We start from the raw sequence: 23,590 nt of genomic DNA on the forward strand, positions 1-23,590 counted from the left end.
CTGGAAATCAACTAAGCTGAACAAAATAGCTATCTCAAAATTTTGATTGGATGTGTCCAAACACATATATCCCCACATATATCCTCACATATGTCCACCATATCCCCAAGGATATGGTGGAAGTGGAAGGGGTGTTAGTTGCCTTCCAATCACTTTCGACTATTAAAAAAGACACAAGCCACTCCAATTTCCAATCGAATGAGCCCTTTTCGACGACAACTCCTTCGATACGAAGTGCCCTGGTCTAAGACCAAGAAACCAAAAAATAATAATACATGTGCTCACATCGTTCTTTACTTAGGCAGCACTATTGTGCTGTCTATGATACCTTAAGACCACCTTTGTCGAAAATTCTAGAATCCATAAGCGAAATCCTCAACATCCTTAAGTTATATAAGTTACAAAATGTAGCTAAAGTTTGAAAGTAAAACAGTCGGAATAGCTTTGACTAAGAAGCGTACAAAGCTGGAAATTGACAGTACAACTATAGTCAGCTGAAATATACTGCTTTATTCATTTGATATCTAAGGTCTGAGCGCATACTTAGGAAATAGCTATGTGTTACCCATATATTATTTATTTCCTTTGCAGAGTTTTTCCTCGGCCACTTTTTACAAAACGGATGTCTTAGATTCTTGTCAGGAGAATCGTAATTGTCAGTTCTAGTGCCTTTTTGAGGAACAAAAGTCGATTTAATTCACAAAGTCATCGCTTGTCGCAAAACCAAGCTATGTCATTGTCTGCTGTGAAAATACTCTAAAGTGCAAGCTTCTGAATTTTTGCTGGCTGGGAAAAAAATAGGAATTTTTTCTTAAAGTTGTGACCTATTTAGATCGTTCTTGTGGCCAAAAATGTCAATTTGCCAGTTTTAAGAAGAAGAAAAAAACAACAACTATGTAGCCAATTTTCAGGTCGGGCCCCGGCGTGGCTACGCGACAGGCTTGCATATACTGATTCTCATTGTCACTTATCTTGTAACCACAGACAATGTAAGCCTCTTCTTGATGTCATGGTATCACCATAGGTTCGATACATTCACCACGGACAAAATCCAAATTATCCCTTAAAGTTGTGACCTTTTTAGACCGTTTTAATGGCCAGAAATGTCAATATGCTAGTTAAGAAAAAAAGACTATATTACCAATTTCGAACCCGGGCCCTGGCACTCAGCATGCGGTAGGCTTGAATATATTGATTCTCGGTGTAAATAGCAACCTCCAAATGAGTCAGCTTTGTTTGCTACTCTTTGTTCGGGAAAATGGAGGGCTCCCCAGGGAACACATAGAACGTTGAAGGGTTTCGTCTTCTAACAGTTTAATGCTTTGTTTTTCACTTCATTTTTTACACGTTCTTATACTCACTTTTTCGCGATTGCTTGCAATTCTCACTGCCGCTTATCTTTTAAAGACATATTTCCTTTTTCTCCTTGTGGCATCTTTTTTAGGCGCATATTTCTTTGTTCTTCACCTTTTTTTTGAGTAGTTTCAATTCTTGCTTCCACTTATCTTCGAATCACATGTTTCTTTGTCCTTCATTTTTGTTTTTGACTCGTTGTAACTGTTGCTGACGAAAGTATTCTTGACTGTATGTATTTGTTTTTTATTTTCGTTTATTATTACTTCAGACATTTTAAAATACCCTTTAACTTAACTGCTCAGATTGGTCTTGTCACGTTTGATGGTCTAGGTTGTTCAATTGTCCTCTAGACATTATGAAATTACTTAAAACGCCCTATGTAAATAAATTAATTACACTTAGTATTTAAACTGAGCTGCGTTCCTTTTGTGATGCCGCACGCCTCATAGATATAAAAACGATACTTTCACGCCAGGAGAGGGGTGGAAATCATGTAATTTGTTCTCTTGAAATGTACTCTTAATATGACGTCAATCATGATTTTCCTTGTCAATCATATTTCTTATGTAATTTTGCCTGCATCATAGACACTGAAAACGATAGAACCATTACTAAGGCAAATATGACGTATATATGCTTGTCGAATGTATTCATAAATATGACACCACTGACATGAATCTTTTTTCCCAAAATTAAGGCTCTTAACGAGTTTTCTCAAACTTATACACGATTATTGCTCGTTTAAAGAGATAGTATACATGTTTACAACTCCTAAAAGTCCTGCCAGCGGGGTCACTACTTACCACTATCGTTCCACCTCGGCTTTTATATGATTAATTTAAAAGACTTTTTCCAAAAAATAAGTTTTTCAAAGAAAAGTAAAGAACATCCATTAAACAAAAAATGAGCAAAAATAAAATCAAATAATCTACCAAGCGTGAAACTACCACAAGTCAGCATCGATAAATAAATGACACCCAAAACAAACAGAAATTACAATGATTAACCGAGTCAAACTCAAAACGAGCAGAAATTAACATAAGTTGGGCGCAAAACCCATATGCCTTCTCAAGGCCAGAACAAAATTTGCAGTTTACTGACTACACTGAACAAAATGGCTATCTCAAAATTTTGAATGGATGTGTTTGGGGGAATGAAGGGCGGGGGGGGGGTCTAGTTGCCCTCCAATCACTTTCGACTATTAAAAAGGGCACTAGAACTCTAAATTTCCAATCTAATGAGCCCCTTTTGAAGTTTCTACGACGACCTCTTCCATATGAAGTGCCCTGCTCTAAAGGAAAAAAATAATAAATAGTACATTGTGCCAACGTAGTCATTATATGCCCTCGGGGCATAACTTAAAACCCTTGCCCCAAGGGTTGTTGGGGAGTTTCCTCCTCAAAACCATATTTTGTATCTAAATGGCTATATCAAAATTTGGATTGGATGTGTTTGGGGGAATGATGGGCGTGGGGGGCTAGTTGCCCTCCAATCACTTTAGATTATTAAAAAGGACACTAGTCACTCTAATTTCCAAACAAATGAGCTCTTTATGAAGTTTCTACGACTATCTCCTTCGATACGAAGTGCCCGGCTGAAAAAAAAATTGTGCCCAGCATCGTTCTTTACTTAGGCAGCGCTAGCGCGCTGCCTATGATATCATCCTAGTTAAACTATATACATTAGTCATTAACTTACTACTGGTTAAAGTAAAAAAATTGAGATATAGAAGAATTATTGCCGATAATACCTTGCGATGACGTAGCGGAAGAAGCTGCACGTTCTGACCGAAGGTTGGCAGGTTCATATCCCACGTGTCGCAGGGAAATAACGCAAAAATCCTTTGTGATAAATAATTACTTTTCGCATGCTTCATATTCATAGGATCTTTCACCATTGCGGTTCCTCTTTTCGCGAATTAAATTTAACTTTAGAGAGAATTTCTTTTCACATGCTTCGAATGGTTCATATAATGTTTCGACATTTTGGCTTCTCTCATACCTACTCAATCGGGACTTATATACAGAGTTATTTTCGCATGCGTCACATTCATATGGTTTTTCACCATTGTGGTTCCTCTTATGCCGCATTAAATTAAACTTTCGAGAGACTTTATTTACAAATGCTTCAAATTCATATGGTCTTTCACCATTGTGGCTCCTCTCTTGCCGAATCAAAATGGTTTTATATAGATATTGGGGATAAGGTCTTATATGAGAGGAGCATTAGTTGCCCTCCAATTACTCTCTAATATTAAAAAGGGCACTAGCCATTTCAATTTCCAATCGAATAAGCCATTTTTGAATTTTCTACGACAACGATTTCTAAGAAAAACCTTATATGCCCACAGGCTATAACTTACAACCCTTGTCCTGAGTGTCGTGGGGGGGGGGGTCTGTCATGCTTACAGACCTAATTTCCAAAACTTTCAACTACATTGAACAAAATGGGTATCTAAAAATTTTGATTGGATGTGTTTGGGGAAAAGGTGGGCGTGAGAGGGGGTTAGTTGTCCTTCAATCACTTTCGACTATTTAAAAGGGCACTAGCCCTTTGAATTTCCAATCGAATGCACCTTTTGTCAAGTTTCCACGACAAAGCTTTCAATAAAAACCTTATATCCCCCTAGGGCATAACTTGTAACCCTTGCCCTGAGGGCTCTGAGGGGTTGTCATCCTCAAGAACCTAATTTCCAGAACTTACAACTAGGTTGAACAAAATAGCTATCTCAAAATTTTGATTGGATGTGTTTGGATAAATGGTGGGCGTGAAGAGGGGGGTTAGTTGCCCTCCAATCACTTTCGACTTTTAAAAATAGCACTAGCACTTTGAATTTCCAATCGAATGAGCCCTTTTTTAAGTTTCTACGACAAAGCTTTCAATAAAACCTTATATTCCTCCAGGGCATAACTTATAACCCTTGCTCTAAGGACTGTGGCGAGAGTGTCCAGCTCAAAAATATAATTTCCAGACCTTTCAACTGCGTAGTACAAAATGGCTATCTAAAATTTTGAGTGGATGTGTTTGGGGAAACGGTGGGCGTGGAAGGGGTGTTAGTTGCCATCCAATCACTTTCAACTATTTAAAAGAGCCCTAGCCATTTCAATTTCCGATCGAATGAGCCCTTTTTGAAGTTTCTACGACAACGCTTTCTATAAAAACCTCATATGCGTCCAGGGCATAACTCACAACCCTTGCCCTGAGGAATGTTGAGGGGGGGAGGTTGTTTTCCTCAAAGACCTAATTTCAAGAACTTTCATGTACGTTGAACAAAATGGCTATCTCAAAATTTTGATTGGATGTGTTTGGAGAAAGGTGGGCGTGAGAGGGGGGGGGGTGGGTAGTTGCCCTCCAATAAATTTTGACTATTAAAAAGGGCACTAGCCCTTTGAATTTCCAATTGAATGAGCCCTTTTTGAGGTTTCTACGACAAAGCTTTCTATGAAACCCTTATATGCCCCTAGGACATAACTTTCAAACTTTTCCCTGTGGGGTGTGTGAAAGGGTCCTCCTCAAAACATTATCTTCATATGAAGATCTACTGCTCTTAACAAAACAGCTATTTCGAAGTTTCGATTGGAGGTTTATGAGGAAATGGTGGGTGCGGAAGGGGTGTTAGTTACCTTCCGACCACTTTTGACTATTAAAAAGGGCACAAGCCACTCCAATTTCCAATTGAATGAGCCCTTTTCGAAGTTTCTAAGACAACTTCTTCGGTACAAAGTTCCCTGGTCTAAAGGAAAAAAATACAATGTGCTAACATCGTTCTTATATACCCCCAGGGCATAACTTAAAACCCTTGCCCTGAGGGCTGTGGGGGAGTGTCCTCCTCAAAAAAATGATTTCTATCTGGAAATCAACTACGCTGAACAAAATGGCTATCACAAAATTTTGATTAGATATGTTTGGGAAAATGGTGGGCGTGGAAGGGGTGTCAGTTGCCTTCCAATCACTTCCGACTATGAAAGAGGGCACTAGCCGTTCCAATTTCCAATCGAATGAGCCCTTTTCCAAGTTACTACGACAACTCCTTCGATACGAAGTGCCCGGGTATGGAAACAAAAAATAAATAAATAAATAATACATTGTGCTAACATCGTTCTTTACTTAGGCAGCGCTATTGCGCTGCCTATGATAAGGCCCAAAGCCCTGGGATTACAAATGACCCGTAAAAGGGATCATGAGTGTTCTATTTGTGTCGGTTAAAGAAAAGTCATTGAAGCCCTATATTCAGATTAATATGAAAACTTAATCCCAGTCACTTTTGATTTCTGCACTGACAGAATAAAGTTGCCTAGAGTTAAGAAGATTTTGGAATATTGGTGGTCAAAACAGACTTAACCAATCGATTACAAGAAATTTAGATTAAACAGCTGTTTCCGATTATCTCAGCCAAACCATTAAGCCCGCTGTTAAATTTTCGATCTTTGCGATTCATCCGAGGGGTTAACCACTTTCTGCCACCTGGCGTACATCTCGGAGCACCTCGTACACCGCAGAGTTCCAGCACACGTGGTTAAGTAACTGCAAGAAGTGGCATGTTTCAGGCACACTTCCACACCTGAAGTACATTTTTGTTCACACCTGGCACACATTCACCACGATCGGCACGCATCACCTCAAGTACGTAATTTTTGAAAGTCGACCACCCCTCGGATTCATTATGAGGTTTAAAGGTTTATATTGGCAATAGGGCCGTTTTTTACCACTAACATCTTACATCTAAGATCTTTCATCTTTCTGCAAAGATTATCGTTTTTTAAACCCATCTTTGTTCTAAGATCTTACAGCTCACTGATGTTAACGAAAAGCGTGAAAGACGCCATGTTTTTGCCATATAGAAAAATGATAAGAGGACTTTGATGTTATTCTCATTATTGTTCTCATACTGCTGATCAGAGCAGAATGATGAAAGACATTTGCATAAAAACGACAAAAGATGTAAGATCTTTGTTCAAAGATTTCACTTTTAAGCGTTTTCTGACAAAAGATGTAAGATCTTGCCACATTGATGAGTGTAAACGGCCCTAATGCTTAGCTATTTTGAAGTTGTACGGTCTTATAAGCTGTTGTGGACTTAACTTTGTGTTCCAAAAGAATTTTCTTTCTTGGAAGTATAAAAAATCGAAGGGATGGCACCACAGTACCGTTGAAGAATTAGCCCATTTTAGTTCCGAAGGATTTTTATGGGATAATAATACTTTTAACCGAATTATTCGTTTAGTAAACTGATCAACTTTTCGGTACTAATCATGTATTTCCAAACATTTACTTACATTTTTGCCAAAGTTTGATGTAGACAAATAGTCTCCACGAAATCCTGAAGCCGTAGCCTCTTATAATGCCAAAATCACTGTACTAAACGGTTTAAAAAATGCTTTGGCGTCTAAAAAACAAGTAAATAAAAAAGTGCAACACTGGATGCAACACACACCTTTATTATTTTTATTGCATAATTATGTAGCACATAAAATAACTATATAATTTTTGTTTGCAGGATATAAGGTATTTTCATGAGGTCTTACTGATCAGCAATTGTTTTTTGCTTTTCACTTTTCATTAACAAATGTACTCTTGCGACCAACAGCAGGTTTGTAGCCAACAATTAATGGTTAAAATAAAACGGCTGAAAAATAAGAATATTGTTTAATAATTTTGCACAGAGGTCTTTAAACTTATGGCTATAGTACTGATAGGTTAATATTAATACTACTACTAACAACTTAATGCAGAACAAGCCGTTCGAGGACAACGCTGCTACACACGGTCCTCCTCCATCGTAATCTATCCATAACATGTTTCTTAACAGCTTCCCAAGAAGTTCCTATTTCCCTTAAATCCTTTCTTACAACCGTCTCCCATCTAATTGAGGGACGACCAACTTTTCGTTTAGCCCTAGATGGTTGGCCGAAAACAACAATCTTTGGCAGTCTTTCATCCTTGATGTGTCGTAAGTTAATAATCTACCATAAGTTAAAATGAAAATAAGCTATTTATTATGAAAACAATATTTTAAAAAAATATTTAAACTGAAAGAAACGTTTCATTCCATGAAGAAGCTTCTGTTCTGGCAAAACACGCTGATCAACAAAAAGTTCATAAACAATCTTTCACAGCCGTAGACAAAACATAAGAAGAAACAATGCATAGCAAAGTAATAAATCCCGGATTTGACGCAATTATGTTTTCCAAAATCAACGCAATAAAGGTGACAGATTGAAGAGCGGTACGTATTTCTTGTGTATTTTCTTCACGTCATTACTTAGAACGAATGATGATAGAAACACGTAGAAAGTTGGAGGACGGCTTATTCAATCGTCAACTAAAAGCTCCATTTCCTCTTTTCTAGACCAAAAAGGGTAAAAGGCCACCCAACCATCATTTTAACATCATCTGTGCCCCTTGACCCTCCCGATACCAAGCATGAGACTGAACAAAAATTTCTAGATGACCACTTCAGATATAACTGTCAGAAGGTTCATAAAATGAACCTCAAGGGTGCCTTTTGATTTAGTTCAACACTCTCTTCGGCATTCTCTGAAAGCTTCATCTGCATACCCTTAGCCTTCTTGGACACCAAAGGTTTCCTGATAGCAAATTTTATATGTAAACAATAGGCAAATAGCATAACTTACAGCCCTTGCCCCAAGAGCTCTGGAAGGGGAGGTTTTATCACTGGAGGCAGTTGTTGGACCTTTCATCCATGCTGAACAAAATGGAAACTAAAAGTGGAAAGCTCAACATATAGTTCTTCGATAATTTCAAATCAATTAGCTCTCTCAGAATTTTCAAGTTATGTACCACTTGGTTTTGTGCCACAAAACGACAGAAAACACCACTTTGCTTTGGGGCAATCTTTTTGGCTATTTAAAAAGGACGCTATAACTTTTAATTTCCAATTGGATTAGTCCTTTCCTGATTTTATAGTACTATTGGTTCGATGGGATAACCCCGTGAATGAAACAACAAAGAAACAAAGAAACAAACACACATCCATTATCTTCCTTCTCGAAAGAAAATGCATATGTTTTTATGCATATGAGCTTAAAACCCCCGTACAAAAAAGGCTTCTCTGATATGCTGAATTTGATGATGCAATTTGGTAGGTAGCTTCAACTTGATTTTTTTTTTTTTTTTTTTTTTTTATGAATGTATTGCTATCAATTAGCCCGTGTCACTCTTTACTTACAATTCGTTACAGAAGAAATAATTTCTGTTCATTTTAAGTTTTAATGTTGTTCCTTACTTTTAGCTGAAAAAAACTAGCTCTTTTTTTATTTAATATGTTCCTAGAATGTTCTACCCGTCCATACAAAATAAATGTCTACTTTAGATCGTACATTGATTAACAGCATTTTAAAGTTGCACTGCAACTATTAAAAGCGGATTTATTAGATTTTATTTAGGGAAAGGATGCCAGAAGGTTCAAAATGTACATATATAGGCCCAAATTATCCAATTTTCGACTTCAGATTCAAGTAGATTGAGAATTTGTACCCTAGCCTCCATTTCTTTGGAGGAATATACTTGGGCTCAGCGTGTAATACGGGTGCTGAGGGAAAGCTACCCTCTTATTGCAGAAACAGATGTTGTTAGCAGGAAACGGTAGGTTTTAAGGATTGGAGAATCGTGATAAGAATTTGAATTTTTGAAGTGAAAAGAACGTCGGGTTCAGGAGCCGAAGTCGTCACAATTTAAAAAAAACACTGAGTATGCCATTAAAACATTGATTAATTGAATAAAAGTTAAAAATTTCAGATGCAAATGAAAAACGGCGTTAAAAGTTCAACAAAAAGAAGTATATGTGAAGTGCACTACAATCCCTTCTACCTTCCGCTCTGTAAGCCGAAGTTAAGTTTTCTTTTCTCAATGCTTCAAGAACAAATGCTCTTAAACACAAGGTCAGTGTCTCAAAATTAACTTTTTATGGGGATGATAAGGCTCATTCAGTTTCGTTACTTTAATTTTAATATATAACGTCGCTTCTTACTTTTATTTGAAGACTTTTGGTACTTAAGTGTTATCCCGACAACAATTCTATAATGAAGTTATGTTCATAACAAATTCGTGGAAATCATTTGTTACTTTCGTAACAAAATCATAGAAACTACAAAAAAGAATTAAGTAAAGCAGGCCGCCCAGAACGCATTATATTAAATACCTAACATTACCTAACCAAAATACCGACTCTATATACTAAATATTTAATTAAAATATAGCTTCAACGTAGTTTATTTCAGTGAACCTAAGCTAATTCTCTCCGTATACAGTATGGTAAACTGGTTTTTAGCAGCAAAATTATTGAGTGTTTGTCGGGATAACACGTAAGTACCAGACTTGTTCTTTCCCTTGTACAGAATAAAGGTGCAAAGTTGACTTATACTATTGGAATTCGGAATATTATTCTAGTAGCAGAATTGGAACGTTCTGAGAAAGTAAATCACAAGCTCTCGTCGACGTTCAACAAGCCTTTTGCCAAATTATCCAATACTTCATTTACATTTTTCGCAGACGATTTCTTTTCAACTGAATGGTAAATAGAAATAATCAAAAATAAATAATCCCAAATGAAAGATATTTAAGTATCCATTATTAAGTCACAAAATGAATTCACTTAAATGATAACTGCCGAAAGTTATAGGCTCTTGAGACATAGCTTTTACGCCCAGGAATGTTGTAGGATCCATCAGTAGACATAAACAAGAGTAATAATTTGTGACTAAAATTCTTAATAAATTAATGCCACTTTAAGTTACACATTTTCAAGTGCACACTAAGGTGGTTCGAGGCTCTGGACCTGTGCCAGACCCTCAACCCCCTGATATCTTGAAGTATTTATCTTTATTCTAAAATTTCTTATATTTCCCATATAGTTCAAAACAACTTCAGCGCTATTGCGCTACCTATGATATCTTGATCAAATTAGACCAGTAAATTCCTAGGCAACGGGAGCCAAATGTACTAAATAAATTCAGATTGGGGACTTGAATCCTTTTAAAATTGCGCAAAAAAACAGAATTTCAGATAAAAACTTCATGTGAAACAAAATCGGATACAAGTTTGCCCGACGAAAGGTTTTTTAACTGATACTAATCAAAAAAATATTCGATTAGCTTGAAACTTTTATCTGTATTTCATTTGGCCAAGGGGACCCCAAGTCAGCAAAAGGAAGAGAAAAACACGCTGGTTTGCCCAATTGGGGCCAAAAAGAGCAAATAAACCCTTTTTTCGGAACAGATTGAAATTTTAAAGCCCAAAGCTAGTTGGACCCTAATGTACAAGAAAAATTGTAGTTTGCAGGCTCGGTTCCCCATCGTAAATGACACCAATAAAAGGGCATTAGTTTTCTAATTAGCTTAAACCTTTCAAGGATTGTTGCCCTGGGCCAAGGAGACTATATTGGGCCAATTATTGTTGGGAGGTCTTTTTAAGAGAAATGAGCAAAAAACAGACATAAATCACTGGGCCAAGTGGAAATTAACATAAAAAATGTGTCTGGCGAAATAGGGCTAAAAATGGAGCGATATTTTTTTCAACCACATATTTGGAAAACAATAGATAGATATTTCCAAATGGGCTTTAGAGTTAAATTCAGACAGGACCACAAGTACCTTAACGAAGACTTGCTGGTATTGGTTCATAGCTCTCATAGATTGGCCTTAAATGTGTTTCGTCACTGAAAGGCTTGGAATCTACAGGGCATGTGGACAGGGCTGACCCCAATAAAGATAATAATTTGAATTTTGGTTGTACCGATATGTGATACCAGAAACTGGACCAACAAGTATGTTTTCTCAAATTGGTTTAAACTTACAAGACACATAGTAAAGAACAAAGGGATATCAATGAAGACAAAACTACTGAAAATGGTTCGTTGTTTTGACTCGTGACGCCCAAAACAGGCCACATTTGTTTTTTGTTTTTCCGATTGGTTTTCAACTTTGGGCAAATACACAAGCCAAAGCGAAACTAACAAGAGAAAAAGTTTTGAAAAAAGGCCTGCATTGGTTTGTGGCTCAACTAAACGGGCCAAACACTTTTGTTGTCCTCAATCAGTGTGAAACTTTCAGAGTACATAGACTGGACGGCGCAAATCGCTTACAACGATTAGCAGCGCAAAATAAAATGGATTTTTTTTTTTGGCTGACCGGCTTAAAAATCTTAGGGCATGTAGACAGAGCCAAAAAGCCTCCTTTAATATAAAAAATTAAGGAAACAAATCTAGTAGCACCGATTCATGACGTCCGAATTTTTTATGACAACAACTTTTTTTTTTACAAACGACCCTGGCATAAATTTGTAAAAAAAAATAAATACACTTACGTTATAAAAATATATAGTTACAAAAATAGTAAAAAAAAATTATTATAAAAATAAAAAATAAATTCAGGGCCACCGTCTCCCCTCTAAACCTTTTAAAGGCCAGAGCGTCACTTGTGCTTTACTGAATACAAAACATATGGGAAAAAATCATCACTATGATATTAACAAAATCTAAAATTGCTGAGACTTACAGGAATTAATCTCATGATCTAAACAAAAAATCTATTTTCATTAATGTTAAAGAACGAAAATTTTGATACACACATTTTTTCGCATCGTTGCTGTCAATGAAAACCTTTTTTGTAGCAGTCAAAAAACACCGAGTGTTTCATTTTATTTGCTTATCTCAAAATGTAAGTAAGATGTTATGTGTAACATAAACCTATTGGATTACCTTAGCTGTAACATAACAGACAAGGTTAGACCCAACATTGAAAAATTGCAGTAAAGTTTTATCCGCACTGCCATTGTTTAAGCATATTCCTTTCACGTCAATTATTAAATCAATTATTAACTTACCGATTGAAAACACCGCTTAATTCAAAATACTGCCTTCGCAAGCTAAACAGATTCCTTCAAAAATTGCCAATATTCATGTTAAAAGTTTTATTTTTGTATCAACATTCTTTATGCTAGAATGAAATAGAATAAAAAAGAAAGGTTATAAGAAATAAGTTGTCTTTTAAAAATAGTAAAATTAAACTGAAAGTCAGAAACGTTATTTTTCAGAAATATAAACATATCTTTTAATCGTTTTGAAATTAAAAGACAAGAAATACTCATACGCTAAACTTCTGTTAATTTTCAAAGACATTAATATACTAGCTTTGGATTGCAATTTCAAGATTGAAGGCCAGAGCACCAAATAAGTGTTTCCAGTAAAACGCGCAGTCTATTACAAAAGGAAGAAAAGTCTTAGGATCTAGACGCTTTTTACCATCAATGATTTCTGTGTGTTTTAAGCTTGATACTCGCTTTCTAATTCTTTTTTTAAGTGGTCTCTTTTTCATGTAATGGATGTAAAGGACACTACCCAACTTTATGGGATGAAGAATATGACAGATGAGACTTGGCAATTAGCTGTAATAGGGTAATCATTGTAGGTGTTTTGTATCTACAAACGTTTGCGGGTACATACCATCTCCATGAATCTTACTTCATCATTTATCCTTCACACGTCGTCAAAATCATTTACTTATTCAACCCATTCAAGGTACGTAGGCTATTTTTCTTTACACCTCAATGGCTACATGCTGTTTCGGTGACATCGGCTTCATTTCTAATAGACCATTAAGCCTGTATAGCAGACATTATGGTGATTGCCGAATCTGGTGGTCTATACTAGGGTGGTATGTGATGGGAATTTTACATTATTCATAAGCAACCTTTGAATGACTCCTCCCCTTCCTATTATTCTATGGCAACATTATGTTTATAAATACTTCCGCAATTATTTCTACTAACGTTCATTTTGGAATATTTGGATTAACTATTCTAGCAGCTCGTGATTAAGAAATATTGGCATACATATATTTTCCTTTCATTTTAACTATTTTTATTCATTGTTTTTGTTTTACAAATAACCTATTGTCATTTATGTCTAGAGATTTTACATTAATATAATACAATCAAGCTCTTAGAATAAAATAAATGAAAATTCAATGATGTCATTTGAGGATACATGATCTCATAAAAATAAATATGTGATGAAAGAGAAAGCAACAAATTATTCAAGAAAGAATCGACAACTCTTATGATAGACACAGGCGCGTGGGCAGGAATTGTTTCGACAGGTTGAGGGGGGGGGATTAAAATTCTAATTTATAGTTTGACTATAAAGTGCGAAGAAATTTAGAAAAATATAGGATTTCGGGGAGAGCCCGGATCCCGACTTCGCTTCCCGTGCGTACATCCCTGGATAAATCCCAAACTTGTTAACGCCATTTTTATCTAGCTCCTGTATCAACTAAAATTATTTGTTAAGTTAAATTGAATAACATTTAAAATTAATGATTAAATTTACTTTAATTAACAATAAATGGAAATAAATTATTTTTAATTTTTAAATGATCGTAAAAACATTTCATTAAAATATTTAGATAATTCAACTGATTCATATAGTAAAACATTAAAATTAGCTAACAGTTTCTGTAAATAAAAATGACTCTTCTTTTCGTTTCTTCCCCAATGCCATGCAAACGATTTTTCATTTGGATGACTTCATTTCAGATGGAAGGAGGGGTACGCTACGGGAAGGAGGGGTAGTCGTTATACAAAACAAAAGTGATAATTTTAATGTAACTTCGTACATTTCCTTGAGGGCTCATACCTTGTAGCCTTCAATTTTTAAAGTTTCATTCAATTCCCTAAATGCCCCGTCGCAAAAAAAAGTTAAAACGAAATAAAATCGCTGTTGCTCAGGAAAATCTTTGAGGTCCATTATTCTTTCTTTTCTTACGAGAAAAAGAAGAATGTTCCTCTATAGATACGTCATCCAAGACTAAAAGATAATAGAATAAAAACACAAAGTCAATACAGTAGTAACGTGTAATTTTTTCAAAGCCAGGTATCATACCTCACGTTAAATACATACACAATCAGTTCTGCCTTATAAAATATAATTTGTTTAGACACAAATATAAAACATGTAACTACCCATTCATTTCCCAGCATCAACTATTCTTCAAGGGTTTTATGAGTTGTAATCATAGTCATTTAAAATATTTAAGCGTGGCGGACAGAATTTCAGGGCGGAACCTTGCGCCACTAGAACAAACTAGTGTGTCGTATTAGATTGCGTCCTTTGGCAATTTGAATCAAAGTCGTGTCTAACACGGTTATTAGCGATTTACTCATGCTACTGTGTTACGACACATTAAGAGCTAACCTGCTGCGTTTAATCTCGGTTTAAACAACCTATTTCCTATTGAAAAAAAAATCACTCAAGTGTTATACAACACTTTAATTGTATATTTACTTTGAGTTAGCTGTCAAGATTTTTTTTCTATTTCTAAAAAAGAAATTTTTACGAAACAATGCTTTGTTTTTCAATTGAGCAGGTTGTGGGGTTATCATTTGCGGGCCAAGTTTTTCTTAACATTGTTTTCCAATCAAGCTTGTTTCCTCGAAAGAGCGTATCTCAATGCAGAATTTAGTTTGGATCAAATTCAGTGGCCACGTTTTTTTTTCTATTTTATTCCTGTTTGAATTTACCATCTGTACAACATGTACATTATAGCGTCAATATGTTTCTGTCCTTTCATCTATATTCGATTGATCCAGTCATTATATTTCAATTCGAAACAATTAGGGTCATATTTTATTTTGGACAATCTTTAGTTTGTATGTTTTGCTTGTTTTTTTCCTCTCTCTCTCTCTCTCCCCCTCCCCCTCCCCCCTCTCTCTCTCTCTCTCTCTTAATCTATACGATTGTTCATAAGATTGGATAAAAATCACAGAAATATACTATTCAGGGCTATATTTGGGATCATAATGGGGGAAGGGATGTCATACTGTTACACTTGGAAAGTGTCAATTGAGGAGCCAAATGGCACAAATATTTTATTTACTAGTATTTCTTTCAGAAGAACTCCTCAGATTGACAATTACGATTATAATGCCCATTTTTTCATAATTAAGACGTAAATATAGTAAGGCGGTCATTTATATTTATCATATCACTTAGTTTCGCCCAACACAACTAAAATAGCGCAAGTTATAAAAACAAGACACAATCAAACCCACTCCCTAATAATACGGGAAAAAAAAAACTTATTTACGTCTAAAACTATTCTCACACAAATAAAAAAAAAGAAGAAATAATTGTTTATTTATGTATTTCCAGTGTGCCAAGAAATTTAAGTTAGTCGTCGAAAGGTTATATTTTCATGCAGTTTGCGCTTTCACTTACTTTTAAATGACTGGCCTAAATTATTACTTATCCATGCGTAATTGCAAGTTCATGGTAATACATTTTTGATATTGCTAGCTCAAATTGTACAATTTTATTGAAGTTTATAGACAAGAGGATACACCAACGAAGATTCGACGATTTTATAGTGCGTTGTCTTAGACGTCGAAAAATCAGACTCGGTCACACCTTAAGTTTATACCTGCAAAGTTCTGCAAACAAAAATAAAAAATAAATAAATAAAAAAAAACCTGTGGCCTTAATTAGAATCAGGTCAGGGGCATTTTCCCTCTCATCTCACCCGACAGTCATGTTTATTGTAGTTTAACAGTATTCTGTCGGTAAGTTTCACTTCTTTTTTATATTCTGTTATCAAGAACTAGAAAATGATTGACAGATTCTGACAAAAAAAATACATAGTTACATAACAGAAAATTAAACAAGAAATAAAAAAGCAAAGCAATAACAGAAGAAGAACCGAAAAAGGAAAGAACTGTGTCCTTAATGGAAACAGTTTCCGAACTGAACTGTTGCATTCCCTAACAGTTTGGAAAACTGATATGACAAGAATGTTTACCACAATAATAATCAAATTAAAAATTGAAAGCTGCTAGCTATAAAAGCCACTGAAATTTGAGCCATTGGCGTCAATCAGGGAAGGGGATAGGCTGGACATCTCTCCCCTAGATATTAAACGTCCCTTGAGGAGTACTTTCATTGAAAATGTCTTGTTTTGTGTTTTCATAGAAAGAACTTAAAACGACAAATCCCCCCCCCCCCTAGATTTTCAAAAATGTACAGTCCCCACTAAATTTTCGTTAACTGACTCCACTGAAGAGTTAAACCTTATCCAGCAAATGTGAAAATTCAGAACAAAGGTAATTTTAATTTACTAAAATTGGGATTACGATTTCTTTTTCTTGCAGATAGATATTTAGATCTTTTCAATGGTTACAAAGGTTAGAGATAGCGTTTTATACAAAACAAATGCTAATTTAAAAAAAAAGAAAAAAAACTAGAAAAGAATGTAGCCCACTATCTTGCCCTTTCTGCCAAATTAGTTCATTTATCTTCGATTTATACAGCAAGAGTTAAAAAAAAGAGAAAAAATACAACAAAAGAATTTATGTACGTTTTTGTAATATACTTGGGACTTGGCTGTGTGACGCTAGAGGGCGCTAATTGCTTTTTCTCTTGGAGACAGACTAGAAATTCTTCTCTAATCACTTTTTTATGCTGTTAGGGCTTACACTTGGCTGTCCAACATCAGAAAAAAAGCCATTTGTTCAATAGACGACATGTTTTGTTAAGTTGTCTGGCCTTTTTTGTTTTGTTTTTTTGACCAAGTCACGATTTCCAAATAGGATTGAAATCTGTTCATGCCATTATAAAGAAGACAATACAGGTTTACTTGATGACTGCCAAAACAGAAATAAGAATTCCCGGTTAGCCTATACTATTTTCTTCTTGAAAAAAAAAATGTCAGCTACAGTCAAAGCCGTATCCAAGAGGATGCGGGATTACCGGGTTTCATCGCCCACCCCTCCCGAAATTTTTGTCAAACTCTTAAAAAAGTAACACAAATGCATATAAACATATTTTGGCAAGTTTTCTAAAGTTTTTTTGTACAGCCCCCCCCCGTCCCCCCCACCCCCGAAAAAAAAATTGGATACTTGGATACAGCCTTGGCTGTAGTTTTCCGCACCAAGCGACTGTTTTCACCTTTATTGTCACCATTTTTACATCGTACCCGAATTTACCATGAAATCAAAGATCTAATATATACATATATGTATGTGTTGGGTAAGTTTATTTTGTTTTCTTCTTTTCGTTGATAAGAGCTTCCAGGCGTGAACCCTAAATATTCGGGCCTTTATAATAATTACTGAAACATCTCTTTTTTCAATTGTCCATTGCCTTAATGAACATTTATATCCGCTTTTCTATATTTTCAGTTCGCATTACTTGTAAATTGGAGGTATGATCTAAGAAATTATTTAGCACAATATCACAGGGGGTTCAACCCGGTTCAAACTCAATATTCTGAATAGTAAATTAAGGGGGAGAGGGAATTTTGTTGTTTCTTCAATAAAAATACTAAAAAAAATACAATTTTTTGCAAAATCAAGGAGAGGGGGCTAAAACTTTTAAAGGCAGCAGCCCCCACCCCATAATCGACAACCTTGGGTTGATTTCATATTAGGCTAATTAGTATTTTCCAGGAAGGAAAATAACAAAGTAAAAAAAGAGCAAAGAATATAGTCAAATCTATGCGGAATTAAGTTAGAGCGGCGTTGAAGATTAAAACATTTGACCTCCTAGCTTCAGCCGATCATCGAGGTGTTATATACTAATTAAATATCAAATCATTGTAAGTTCAGGCCATGAACTACGTCTGTGCTCCCTAAATTCCCCGAACACTATTTATTTTAAGGGTCCTCTTCCCTTCATATAAAATCAAAATTCTTATGAATTTTTAAATTCTTGTTGTTACAAAATTCCTATTTTTAACAACATTAAACATATAATTATATAAAATAAAATACTGCCATCTAGAAATACAACGGACTACTATATTATTAAATATTTCCTCATTCTTTAAAAAATAACCTGCTAAATTGTATTTTGTCAAATGAAATATTTAAGAAATGTAACTATGCAAGATAGCTTTTGTTTATTCTTCAACTGAATTTACCTTTTCTAAAACAACGATCATGACTTTTTGTAAAATTTTGCCATAATCAATAATCTCGTTAATTCATACAACTTGTGACCTTTTTTGTGTCTTCTATGAAGCCAGAAAGTTTACAGAAGCACCTTTCCAATTGATCCCTTAATTCCATGCTGTCTCACTCAAACACCTATCGACTTTGTTGATTAAACACCAGGCCAATTTCATTTAGTTCTGTTTCGTTATTCAATGTTTACGGTAATTCTACGGCTAGTAGAAGCAAATCATTTACAGATACACGGGTATCAAACCATTCCACCACCATACCTCACATGTATTAAAATAAATTTCGACTTAGATTTCGCGCCCATTCCGTTACGGGAAATCTTATCCGCTATGCTTACTTAATCCACGATGGTAGTTTAAAAACTTCAGCGTTTTGGAACCCTTCAATTCTCGGATAGAGAGGCGTAAAATTTCAATCCTTGGCGTTAGGAAATGGATTTGCCGTTTTAGTTATGCCTCCTCGAAATACTGTCAACACCTTGGGTACGGTTGAAAATCCGAGTAATTTTAATTGCTGTAAGTTGTTTCAAAGACGGCATACTCCAAAAAAATGACCCTACCCAAAATATATGGTTCAAAAGGCCACATAGAATAAATAATATGAGCAGTGTTCCCAAGCCCCAAAAAAAGATGAATCGTTGAATATATTTTACATACAATCAAAATTATGTAACAATCTATCAATCTATAGATAGATGTAGCAATTTCCAGAGATTTATATGAAGGTCAGGAGATTTTTAAGAGGCAAAGATATAAAACTTAAAAAAAAACAGCATGTTTTACGCTCAAATTTTAACTTTCTTTCGTTTTAATGCATTGTCTTCAAGACTCTGGGAAGCTGGCTTTTTTTGCAAGTTAAGGGCCACCAGTAGCGTGTGGCCTATATATATATATATATATATATATATATATATATATATATATATATATATATATATATATATATATATATATATATATATATATATATATATATATATATATATATATATATATATATATATATATATATATATATATATATATATATATATATATATATATATATATATATATATATATATATATATATATATATATATATATATATATATATATATATATATATATATATATATATATATATACATATATATATATATCTATATCATATATATATATATATATATATATACATATACATATATATATACATATATATATATATATATATATATATATATATATATATATATATATATATATATATATATATATATATATATATATATATATATATATATATATATATAATTTTATTCAGATTGACTGACAAAATAAGTAGTTCTTCAACTAATCACCAGGGTAAAAGTGGAGAAGATCGACTTTTGGAAACTCGTAAAGTTGACATAGTACACAAAGGAAGTTCCAGGAATTGATTTAAAGATCCGTTAGAGCATAAGGGTATATTCAGGCTCTTCCCTACATTTTCTTGAAGTTTGTATGGCTTGAAAGGTTACGTGAAGCTAGGTCCAATACCAACCATAATTCTAAGAAAAAAAGAATTATTCAAGTTTTATATAAAGTCTGCTTTTCGTACATCGTAAGCCTTGACAAATGGACTACCATGATGTAAGCTGCATTTTAAATAAGTTCATTTTTCAAAGCAAGAACTAATTTTCAGCAATTTCCTCAAGCCTTACAAGCGTGGAAAGAGCGGAACTACGATCTCAAAACACTTCCTTTGACCACAATTTAGATCGTAAATCCATTCCTAAGAGTTTCATTCATCTTGCACGAAGACTCTTTAAGTTCGTGAAGTCTCCGCCTCATACATAAACACTTTCCCCAACCTTTTCCCACATCCCGGGAAAATATGCCCACTTGGATTATCATCCCTAGAAAAATCTCTGAGGCCACACTTGTCCCTTAAGAAATATATATTATGTTGAAAGACAAAAACAGAGGAAAATTTAGCTTAAAAATAGACCAAACCTCAGTAAGTCTCAAAATAAAAGGAAAACATCTCAGTCCTTTAAAAAGGGGAAGAGAAGAAAAAACTTCAATTCTAGATCGATGCAGACAGGAATTCGACACGCTACCGGTGTTCACCCGATAAACAGCGGAATAGATTCCAATGTGATTTAAGTGTGACCAATTAGAATTTGCCATGGTTCTCAAAGCTAGAGCTCATCTAGACATTTGGAATTCATGGACCCTGGTGCTATTCCAGGAGTAAAGGTTTCTGGCAGGGAACAAAAGAACCAGTGCCAGATGGTCTAAAAGTAACAATTTCATTCGCGTGTCAGCCAACCGACTTTCACGATCTTCTTATTCAATCTATCAAAAGAAGCTTATCCCTCACGCAAAGGCCTTTGCCTCCCTGTATTCAAAAACGTGACTGTAATAATCCAACTTGCGATCAAACCATCATGGTTACCCCTTTGGGGCAACCTAGTAAAGAGCAAACACTAGCCCATAGTGACCAAGAATTTAAAAAAAGGTGTTTTTAAGAAAAAAACTGCCAATCGCCATTTTAAGCTGATTCAGGAATTGTAACTATTATTTCGGTTAATTTTAATGACAATTTCTTTTTCTTTTTTGTATGAAAGGGGTTTAGTAATAAAGAATAAATATAGCAAAACCTGAAGCGCATTTTATTAAAGTAAATAACCACCCCTGTAGGCGTAAATATATATATATATCAATCACCAAAAAAAAGAAGGAACAACATAAAACAAAGAATCCCTTTAGGACCTCCCATCTTCAATCCATCGAAACAATAAAATTCTACATTTTTTTTTTATTTAATAAGTGATGGAACCAGAAAAATATTCACCCACCGTTTTCATAAACCCTAAAAAAACGGTCTTTTCAAGTTCTAAAAAATCATCAGGCAAAAACTTTGGGTGACAAAAAAGTTCCGAATACATTTTTATGTACGTTAGGATTTTCCTAAGATATTAGGTTGTGATTATAGTATGTGATATGTAAATAATTATTTTTGTAACCGCAAAACATCAAAATTTCGCCAAACTTTATAAATATCACGATAAAACTGACAGCGGTGGAAACTTCCCGATTGTACATTCTAATCCAGAGTACAAAATGCGATGCCCACCTCCTTTCAAAAACGATATAGATAGTAGGTCGTGGTAGGAGTGGCTTGGGTCCCAGGCCCCTTTTTGGACCCTTTAACTATATATATTAAAAATTCATGCAGTAGCACTAGTTTTAGTCGTTGTCACAGTCGCAGTCAAGGTAGCAGTAGTAACAGTAGCAGTAGTAACAGTAGAAGTATTTGTAGTAGTAATTGTACTTGCAGTAGAAGTACTTAGATGTTGTAGTTGTAGTCACTTTGGTAGTTGTAGTATCCTAGTGGTATTAATCATTTTAGCAGTTGGTGCGGTTGTATTGGCTGTTTTTTCTACTGATTCGCAAGCAGTAGTCGTGGTAGGGGCAGTGGCAGTAGTAGACGGAGTCGTGGTAGGAATAATGGCTGTAGCAGTTTCCCCTTCACCTGAAATTATGCAAATATTCTTATGCTAATAAAATACAATAACTGACTTTCAACTTAATAATCAGAACACTTTTGAAATCCTTGTAAAAATTAGATCCTCTTAAGAAGGTCTACGCAATAACAAAAAAAAAAAAAAAAAAAAAAACAAGTGAATGTTTGAAAATTTTCGTCACTTGAAAGTAAACTGCTACGTTAAAACCCAAAACGATTAGAAACACAATTGTTACAAATCTTCCAACTCGAATTTGTTTCTTAAAAGAAAGAGGTATCAAACAGTTCGTGGTAACGAACTGTAAGTAAGGAGTGACTCGGCCCAATAGTAATCGAAACTCTAAAAAACGGAATGTTTATAACAGTAGATACATCAAAAGAATTAGTTTTTTCTGTTGATTCCAAATATATAAAGTTTATTAAGTTTAATGGTACCAATCACAAGCAACCGACCTGAGGAAACTTGCCTGCTTTTCGAAAAAGGGGAAAACCCACAAAAACGTCAAACAATCTTAATCAAAATCGTATCATCATTTTTTTTCCAGAGGTGATTGCACCGAACTGTATCGAATAGTTTTAAACAATCGGGAGAGGGTTCATTCGAATGGAGATCAAAAGATCAAGTGTCATTTTTAAAGTGATCAAAAATATTTGAGACAAACTAGCTCCCCTCCCTTGCTCCTTTTTTCTCAAAAGATATTCGATAAAAATTTCAAGATATCCATTTGATTCAACATAGTTGAAAAGTCTAATAACTATGTCTTTAAAGATGACAGGATCCCCCCCTCATATCCCTAGGGATAGAATTGTAAGTTACACAATTTACCCATTGTTCACATAGTCTATAGTATTTGTCATTGAGAAATATACGGACTTTTTTTTGGGGGGGGGATTTCTCAAGGAGAAAATTTTCTGTGGAAGGACATATTCCGGGGAGTTTTCCAGGAGGAATTTTACACAGGGTGGGGGTAGGGAAGGGAATCTTCGGGCATGATTGGAAAAGCATAAAGAAATTAAATAAAAAAGAAACATTTTTTTCAACTGAATGAGAAGTATTTTTAAAGAATTTTAAGACATTGACGTAAAGAGCAAGGGATTGAAGAAGCGGCAGCCCCCTTCATCTACCGAATAATTTCTTTCTTTTTCAAGTTTTAATGTTACTCCTTAATTTCAGTTGAAAAGACTTGTTTTTTTATTTATTTATTGAAACAGTTCGTGGTAACGAACTGTAAGTAAGGCGCGACCTAGCCCAATAGTAATCAAACTCTAAAACACGGAATTTTGATAACAATGAACACATCAAAAGAATTAGATTTTTATGCTGATTACAAAATATATAGTGTTAATTAAGCTTAATGTTACGCATCAAAAGCTACGAGCCTGAGAAAGTTTGCCAAATTTTAAAAAAAGGGGGGAAACACCCCAAAAAGTCAAGCGATCTTGACATAAATTGCACCATCAGACTCAGCATATTAGAGTACCTTACTGTAAAGGTTCCAAGCTTTTATCTACAAAAATGTGGAATTTTGTGTTTTTTGGCAGAAGAAAGGTCACGGATGCGTGTTTCTTCTTTTTTTTTATTCTTCCCAGGGGTGATCATATCGAACCAATAGTCCTAAAAGATCGGGAGATAGCTCATTTAAACGGAAATTAAAATTTCTAGTGCAATTTTTAAGAGACCAAAAAGATTGAAGGGCATCTAGCCCCCCCCCCTTCCACGCCCTTTTCCCCAAAGACATCCGATCGGGGGATTTTCCAGAACTGTCTGGGGGGA

The 23,590-nt window shown here is 34.8% G+C and overlaps 1 long non-coding RNA gene across 3 annotated transcripts in view; it reads right to left on the reverse strand.

The window, feature by feature from the left end:
- Nucleotides 1-6,787: 6,787 nt before the first annotated feature.
- The window catches only part of LOC148951395 (uncharacterized), a 68,610-nt gene continuing 51,807 nt past the window's right edge, over nucleotides 6,788-23,590 (reverse strand). For 2 of the 3 annotated variants that reach the window (XR_016141871.1, XR_016141869.1), the window contains exons 2-3: nucleotides 12,199-12,311; nucleotides 6,788-6,982 (exon numbers count right to left, since the gene is read on the reverse strand). This is a non-coding gene — a long non-coding RNA (uncharacterized LOC148951395). The remainder of the gene's footprint in view (nucleotides 6,983-12,198; nucleotides 12,312-23,590) is intronic. The other variant, XR_016141870.1, reaches the window with a different exon arrangement.

The sequence above is a fragment of the Artemia sp. Qi Xiang Cuo genome, chromosome 6 (genome assembly GCF_049724085.1).
Source record: "Artemia sp. Qi Xiang Cuo chromosome 6, ASM4972408v1, whole genome shotgun sequence".
NCBI lineage: Eukaryota > Metazoa > Arthropoda > Branchiopoda > Anostraca > Artemiidae > Artemia > Artemia sp. Qi Xiang Cuo.